The sequence below is a fragment of the Podarcis melisellensis genome (genome assembly GCF_964234715.1).
Source record: "Podarcis melisellensis genome assembly, chromosome: 17".
NCBI classification, from domain to species: domain Eukaryota; kingdom Metazoa; phylum Chordata; class Lepidosauria; order Squamata; family Lacertidae; genus Podarcis; species Podarcis melisellensis.
This window is the reverse complement of record NC_138534.1, coordinates 39,145,109-39,153,791: the sequence shown is the minus strand read 5'-3', so window position 1 is coordinate 39,153,791 and position 8,683 is coordinate 39,145,109. Positions and strand designations below refer to the sequence as shown.

Genomic DNA, 8,683 nt, shown 5'->3' with positions numbered 1-8,683 from the left:
TAAAAGCCTCAGCGCCTAGGGCTTGCCGATCGAAAGGTCGGCGGTTCGAATCCCCGCGGCGGGGTGCGCTCCCGTTGCTCGGTCCCAGCGCCTGCCAACCTAGCAGTTCGAAAGCACCCCTAAGTGCAAGTAGATAAATAGGGACCGCTTACTAGCGGGAAGGTAAACGGCGTTTCCGTGTGCGGCTCTGGCTTGCCAGAGCAGCGATGTCACGCTGGCCACGTGACCCGGAAGTGTCTCCGGACAGCGCTGGCCCCTGGCCTCTTGAGTGAGATGGGCGCACAACCCCAGAGTCTGTCAAGACTGGCCCGTACGGGCAGGGGTACCTTTACTTTACCTTACAGGAGAGCTATGAGATTCAGGTGAGGGTCAGATGCCTTTTCAGTCCCAGGAGGTATATAAGAGGACGACCTGGCCTGCCCATCATTCTCCTAAAGAGGAGAAGCCTAGCGTGGAAGACTTGTGTACAGTACGCAGATCTGAAAGGGTCACAAAGGGTAAACCACCCAAAAGGTATACTGAAGAGTTTGCTAAAACAGTCATAGCAGATACAGCTGTTGTTAGTAGCTCAGAGAAGCTTCCAAGAGGTCCAAAGTCCAAAGTTTAACCTCAGAGAATGCTGAGCCATAGTTAAACGCCATGAAGGCTGAACTTGATTCCTTAGAGAGGAACAAGACATGGGAACTAGTTCCAGGCCACAAAAGGTTTACCAAGTTCAGTTATTGCAAAAGTTTTTCAGTGTTCATTTTATGCATTTTTTTAAAAAAATCACCATAGTATTTAACAATAATATCTTATGTCCTTTAGAGGAGAAATTGTGAATTTTATAATTTAAATTCCCCGTCATCATCCCTGGCTTCACTCAATTTTGTTCAAAACAGTCTTCCATTTCCTTCTAGTTGTGAGGGTGGGGGATGGGGAGGGGCCTCACAATTGGAGTAGCCAAGGGCCTCTCTTCATCTAAATCCAGCCCTGCTCCCAGGGACTGACTAGTCGATCCCGATCGACCTGTTTGACATCCCTGCTCTAGAGAATTCTTTGGTTGTCATAGCGGGCACTTTGCCTGAGTCCCCAGTTGCACTATGGAATGATGAGATGGAAACAGAAATTGACTGGATCACTCCGTCAGCTGCTGGGTGCTTAGAGACAGATTATGTCAGAGGTGGGATAGGTGATCATGGCTTCAGGAAAGCAGACTCGTGGGGCAAATTAGAACTCCTTCTGGGCGTAATTAGACCTGTGGACCAGTAGTTACCCACCCCTGCCTTAGCCAGCGCGTCTCTGTGTTGCACGGTGAAGTTTGCATGAACTGACAACCTGAACGCTTAATGATGTTTGCAGACACTGACAACTCTCAGGAGAAAGCAAATAACCGAACAATTCTAAGACAAAGATTTGACATTCGCACTTCCTATGCCCAACCACTCCGCCGGTCTCGAAGGCTAGGGACAAGTAGCAGAGATAATGAACTTCTGTTTAAGCCCTTTTCAAATGAATGGGAGTTTAACAAGAACATGTCTCTGTCACATGTTTGGCGCTAATTGTCTCTTCCCAGAAAATTCAATACCTGCATTCATGCTGCCCGGCTCCGGGGATTTCAGAGCACCACACTGTCCCCATTGAAAGGAAATGAAAAATCGGCTGATGCTGACCAGACCCCTTCAACAACTCCAGGCATTTAAGTGCTGTATCCTGCAGAGTGAGTAATGGCTTTTCCCTCTTCTACATCTAAGAGCAATAAAAAGGAAGAAAGAAAGTTGTGCTCTGTAACCACGCTAAGCTGCAAAAGCATCTTGCAGATTGGGGCCGTTAAGGGATTTGTATTTTGAAATGACTCTTCAGTATGGTGATAATCTGTGCACCTAGCACGGCCAGAACATCTTGGGTGGGTGATGTTCAGTGCCTCTGGGTGCAGCAGCTCTGTAACCAGGAACCTGAATCTATCTTGTCGTCCTCAATGAATGTGCTTCGTGGAATGGATTCAATAAGGAATTGACATGGTTGGCAGATTTGTCTATTGCTAGAGGTGTCCTGTTCACAGCATCACAAAACCACCCAATGCCCCCACGCTGCTAAATGAAGCAAATTCCATTGCAAACGTTACTCAAGGCCACCTGGGTAGAAATATAAGCATCTGGGGGTCCAGGTGGTGGCCAAAGAAGGAGCCTAAACGATGGTGTGTGTGTAAGCAAAGTTCAAAAGTTATGACTGACTGATAGCAGTGGCTCGCTTCTTAGTATAGCAAAAGCAACCAAGGGTTTTTCTTCTTCTTCATATGCCTGTTTGATCTGAATGTCTGTTCCGTTTATGAGGTGTTTCCCAAATGATTAACTATGCCAGTGCTTGAAGTGTATAGCGGGAGGCTTCTACCATTCTATCAAGAATAGAGATGTTTACCTTATTTTGCTTCCAAAGTGGAACCAGTACATTAGGAGCCCTCTGCTGCTGAAACACCAACAAAAGTCATCAGGCATGCTGCCAGCTTGAAAACATATTTTTAAAGTTTTAAACAAAGAAAAATAAAAATAAAACTCCCCCCCCCCTTTCCTAAATTGTTCTGGCACTTCTGCACCTTTTTGTTTCGTTGGGATACTTTTGACACACACCCTGCTCAAATTGAGCAAAGCTCCTGGAATTAAATGACAGGAGACTAGTCCTTTTTTTTTTTTTAACGATGTACATCCACTTCATACAAAACCTGAATCCAAAAGGAGGGCTGCCTTAAGCTTTGTTTAAGCTGAAGCAAGACTTCACGAAAGAAGCTCTTGATGCCTCAGGTCTGCCTTGGAGATTTGGTGGGTGCAAACAGAATCAGGCAGCCTCAGACTGCCTTTCAAAAATGGTTACGTTTGCTCTCCAAGGTCTCCATAGATGGAAAATGTCAGGCATGGACATTCCGAGCACAATTCAAAGTGTTGGTGCTGAACTTTAAAGCCCTAAATGGCCTCGACCCAATATACCTGAAGGAGCATCTCCAGCCCCATTGTTCAGCCGGGACACTGAGGTCCAGCTCCGAGGGCCTTCTGGCAGTTCCCTCACTGCGAGAAGTGGGGTTACAGTGAACCAGGCAGAGGGCCTTCTCGGTAGTGGTGCCTGTCCTGTGGAACACCCTCCCATCAGATGTCAAGGCAATAAGCAACTATCTGACTTTTAGAAGACATCTGAAGGCAGCCCTGTTTAGGGAAATTTTTAATGTTTGATATTTTATGATGATGAAGATGACGATGAAGGGAGCCACCCAGAGTGGCTGGGGAAACCCAGCCAGATAGGCGTGGTATAAATAATATATTTATTATTATTATTAAGAGGAGGATTGTCATTTTGTAACTAATAGCTCTAGCTTTTTACAGGGGTCCTTTTTTATACTTCCAAATCACACAGATTTTCAGAAGGATGAAGACAGCTGGTGGAAATACTCAGTTTTTCATCCATTATAGTTTCCTAATCCCTCATCTGAAATTGTGCAGTTTGCTTACACAGCGGCACCTCCACAACATTTGCCCTAAAAAATTGGGTGAAACTTTCACACAAGACTCCCCTTGCATAACACCCTGCAACACTTATCATTATGAAAAAAGAGCAACCACACCTGCAAATTTCATTTAATTCTGCAAAGGGACACATACTCCTAAACATTTTGTGAATCTTTGTACTTTTGTCCATTTACTGTATTTATTTTTTGCAATCTGAATTATAAAATGGTGATTTTCTTGAGTCAAAATGAGAGTACCCCTAAACATTTTTTTAAAGAAAGAAAGCATTGAGACGGCTAGAGCGCCGGTGGCGGATAACTCATTCTGAATCTGACCGGACACGGGTTAGAGCTCAACGTCGAGCCTACCAAGTGGCGATAGCGACGGCGAAGAAGACTTTCTTCACCGCCTCTATTGCATCTGCAGAAAACAGCAGCAGGAGACTCTTTCAGGTGGTTCACAATTTAGCGGAACCACCTGTAACATCGGGGCCCAGTACGGGCCACATGTTCTCCTGCAATGATTTTGCAAATTTTTTTGCAGATAAAATCGCTCAGATTCGGGAAGAAGTAGACTCCACCGTGGGAGCAGGGCCGGGGTGGGAGAGTGCTAGAGTCCTGTCTGGTCAAGTTGTGTGGGATCAATTTCAATCTGTTACCTCCGAGGATGTGGACAGGCTGCTTGGACGAGTGAAGCCAACCACCTGTCTCCTGGATCCTTGCCCATCCTGGCTTATAAAAGCTAGCCGGGAAGGACTGGGCGATGGGCTTCGTGGGGTGGTGAATGCTTCCCTCCGTGAGGGAGCCTTCCCAGACCCGCTGAAAGAGGCGGTTATCAAACCGCTTCTTAAAAAACCATCTTTAGATGCGGCCATGATGGCCAATTATCGCCCAGTCTCAAACCTTCCATTCTTGGGCAAGGTGATTGAGCGAGTGGTTGCTGAACAACTCCAGGCACGCCTGGAAGAAGCGGACCATTTGGATCCCTTCCAGTCGGGATTCAGGCCTCATCATGGGACTGAAACTGCCTTGGTCGCACTGGTTGATGATCTCCGGCGGGCTAGGGACAAAGGTGAGAGCTGTTTCCTAGTTCTGCTGGATCTCTCAGCGGCGTTTGATACCATCGACCATGACATCCTTCTGGACCGTCTTGAGGGGCTGGGAGCTGGGGGCACTGTCATACAGTGGTTCCGCTCCTTCCTCCTGGGCCGTGTTCAGAAAGTGGTGGTGGGGGATGAGTGTTCAGACCCCTGGCCGCTCACTTGTGGGGTGCCTCAGGGTTCTGTCCTCTCCCCCATGCTTTTCAACATCTACATGCAGCCGCTGGGAGGGATCATCAGGAGGTTTGGGCTGGGTGTTCATCAGTATGCAGATGATACCCAGCTCTACCTCTCTTTTAAATCAGAACCAGTGAAGGCGGTAAAGGTCCTGTGTGAGTGTCTGGAAGCGGTTGGAGGATGGATGGCGGCTAACAGATTGAGGTTGAATCCTGACAAGACAGAAGTACTGTTTCTGGGGGACAGGAGGCGGGCAGGTGTGGAGGATTCCCTGGTCCTGAATGGGGTAACTGTGCCCCTGCAGGACCAGGTGCGCAGCCTGGGAGTCATTTTGGACTCACAGCTGTCCATGGAGGCACAGGTCAAATCTGTATCCAGGGCAGCTGTTTACCAGCTCCATCTGGTACGTAGGCTGAGACCCTATCTGCCTGCGGACTGTCTTGCCAGAGTGGTACATGCTCTGGTTATCTCCCGCTTGGACTACTGCAATGCGCTCTACGTGGGGCTACCTTTGAAGGTGACCCGGAAACTACAACTAATCCAGAATGCGGCAGCTAGACTGGTGACTGGGAGCGGCCGCCGAGACCATATAACACCGGTCTTGAAAGACCTACATTGTCTCCCAGTACGTTTCCGAGCACAATTCAAAGTGTTGGTGCTGACCTTTAAAGCCCTAAATGGCCTCGGTCCAGTATATCTGAAGGAGCGTCTCCTCCCCCATCGTTCTGCCCGGACACTGAGGTCCAGCTCCGAGGGCCTTCTGGTGGTTCCCTCCCTGCGAGAGGCCAAGTTGCAGGGAACCAGGCAGAGGGCCTTCTCGGTGGTGGCGCCCGCCCTGTGGAATGCCCTCCCACCGGATGTCAAGGCGATGGACAACTACCTGACATTCAGAAGACATCTGAAGGCAGGCCTGTTCAGGGAAGTTTTTAATATGTGACATTTTAGTGTATTTTTCATTTCTGTTGGAAGCCGCCCAGAGTGGCTGGGGAAACCCAGCCAGATGGGCGGGGTACAAATAATAAATTATTATTATTATTATTATTATTATTATTATTATTATTATTATTATTATTATTATTATTATTGTATGTAGGCATCTGCCTGTTCATTTTTGTGTATGTTCTTTAAAAAAAATGAATCCACCAACACTGAAGCTGTAAAGAAGGGGTGAGGACACATGACCCTTTAGAAATTATCAGCCTCAGCCAGGATATCCAATGGTCAGAAACGATGGGAGTTGTATTCCAATAACAGTACCCCTACAGTACTGTGTGATATTTGGTAGGCTTACAAGAAGCTACTAAAGCCTTTGATTTCCACGCAAAAGTTAAAAAGTTATTGTCACTTGTTTCATTCCTCACGCTAGTCAGAGGGGAGATATGTGAAGCCTCTGATTTCAAAGCATGCATCAGATTTGGACCTAAGACCGCCTTTGTGAAACACAAAATCAAGATCTGAACCAAATCTTGCCTTTGTGCTCTTTTGGGGTTTCATAGAACTGCATAGGCTAGCCTCTTGCAAACCCAGTCACCAAAGAAAGCTTTAGGCATTTTAAGGTAAAGGGTAAAGGGACCCCTGACCATTAGGTCCAGTCATGACTGACTCTGGGGTTGCAGCGCTCATCTCGCTTTACTGGCCGAGGGAGCCGGGGTACAGCTTCCGGGCCATGTGGCCAGCATGACTAAGCCGCTTCTGGTGAACCAGAGCAGCGCACGGAAACGCCGTTTACCTTCCCGCCAGAGTGGTACCTATTTATCTACTTGCACTTTGATGTGCTTTCAAACTGCTAGGTGGGCAGGAGCTGGGACCGAGCAACGGGAGCTCACCCCGTCGCGGGGATTCGAACCGCCAACCTTCTGATTGGCAAGTCCTAGACTCTGTGGTTTAACCCACAGTGCCACCCACATTTTACAACTGAATACAGTAAAAGCCATACCTGGATGATATGCTCTAGTACCAAGTTCATGCCCGACCCTATTATCCTTCGTGTTTGCTCTCCTTTAGCTGAAAGCCCCAGCTCTTTTTATATGCAAATGCTGAAAAGGAATTCGAAATGATATATTTCTGCTTCAGTGTATAGCTGGATTGAACGTTGGCACTGTCCCTTTATGTTTGCAAAGTGCAAAAACAGCTTGGTCAGATAAGGCATCGGTGGACTGAGGCATCCTCCCTCATTTGAATGGAACCACTTTGTGGTCATTCAAGAATTTAGGGCTTAGATGAAGTCCTTGGGCACCTGGCACTTAAAACGTAATTCAATTTAAAGTAATAAAAAGTGAATTTAAACATATCAGATGTATATTTAGGTTTTTGCTGTTTCATATTGACTTACAATGACCCCCCAGTGTATCCTTAGGCTCCCTCACCATAAAATTTCTGGTTACAGGTCTGATTTTTATTTGCAGGCATGTAAGCTTCTCCAAAAGCGAGCATTTTTAAGGAAGCAGCTTAGCTCCTTTCTGAGCAGGTCTACAGAAGCACACAAACGGACAGCGATTTTTCAACATCTCGAACACTTAGCATAATTTTAACAGCAAGCTGGGCCCCCCTTTTAGGTTTTTAACTATCCATGTCTATTTCCTACTGATCAGAGGAAAAGGAGAGCGGGCATCTTGTACCTTTAACAGTTTTGTAGAAGAGGGAATCATGGCGGTGGCAAAAAGCAGGATGGCTACTTTTGGGGGGTGGGCAAATAGGAAAAATATTTTGTGTTTTTAAAAGTTTTGTACTCTGCCCCTGAAGGGTTCTCTCTCTCTCTACAGGTAATGGTGCCCATTCTGTGAAACGCCCTCCCATCAGATGTCAAACAGATACAGTGGTACCTCGGGTTAAGTACCGTATTTTTTGCTCTATAAGACTCACTTTTCCCCTCCTAAAAAGTAAGGGGAAATGTGTGTGCGTCTTATGGAGTGAATGCAGGCTGTGCAGCTATCCTAGAAGCCAGAACAGCAAGAGGGATCGCTGCTTTAGTGTGCAGCGATCCCTCTTGTTGTTCTGGCTTCTGAGATTCAGAATTTATTTTTCTTAGTTTTCCTCCTCCTACATCTTATAGAGTGAAAAATATGGCACTTAATTTGTACCGGAGGTCCGTTCTTAACCTGAAACTGTTCTTAACCTGAAGCACCACTTTAGCTAACGGGGGCTCCTGCTGCTACCGCGCCGCTGGAGCACGAGTTCTGTTCTCATTCTGAAGCAAAGTTCTTAACCTGAGGTAATATTTCTGAGTTAGCGGAGTCTGTAACCTGAAGCGTATGTAACCTGAGGTACTACTGTAAATAGCTTTTAGAATACATCTGAAGGCAATTCTGTTCAGGGATGTTTTTAATGGCTGATGTTTTATTGAGTTTTTAATATAAGGTGTGACCGGAAAGTTCGCTGAATGGTCACAGAAATCGGGCAGCGAGAAATATTCAAACATACATACCTTACAGCAGGCGTTGGCAAGGTTTACCTTGCCTGGGCCGGTTCACTCCCATGGAGATCGTTCCGTGGGCCGGATCGCGTCTGCGCAGATGTGATTTCCAGCACCTGCGCAGATGCGATTTCTGGTGCTGCGGATGCGAGTCCCCGCTCCGCACTGGTTTAGCACAGTGCGTGGGGAATCACCAAGCAGGTGGCTCAGTTAGGGGGTGGCTCTTGGGTCTTTTAAATGACCCCCTTGGGCCACTTGTGGCCCATAGGCCTCAGGTTGCCAACCCCTGCATTACAGACCTTCAGAGTAGGCACCTTTTGATAAAATGCACCATTGACAACATTCATAGAACTGTTGGAAACTTCTGGAGAAGTCCTCTTTTCGTACTGCTTTCAGTTCCCTCGTCATAGCAGCTTGGACGTATGAAATGTTGGAAAATCTGTGCCCTTTTAGTGCAGATTTCAGTTTTGGAAAAAGAAAGAAATCTGGTGGGGTCGGATTGGGATAATATGGAAGGTGGGA

The 8,683-nt window shown here is 46.9% G+C and overlaps 1 long non-coding RNA gene across 1 annotated transcript; it reads left to right on the top strand.

Moving 5' to 3' along the window:
- Positions 1 to 1,573: 1,573 nt before the first annotated feature.
- On the top strand, positions 1,574 to 8,314 carry LOC309360464. Its single transcript, XR_014164175.1, has 3 exons — positions 1,574 to 1,699; positions 7,512 to 7,567; positions 8,029 to 8,314. It is a non-coding gene; the product is annotated as an uncharacterized lncRNA (long non-coding RNA).
- Positions 8,315 to 8,683: the final 369 nt, after the last annotated feature.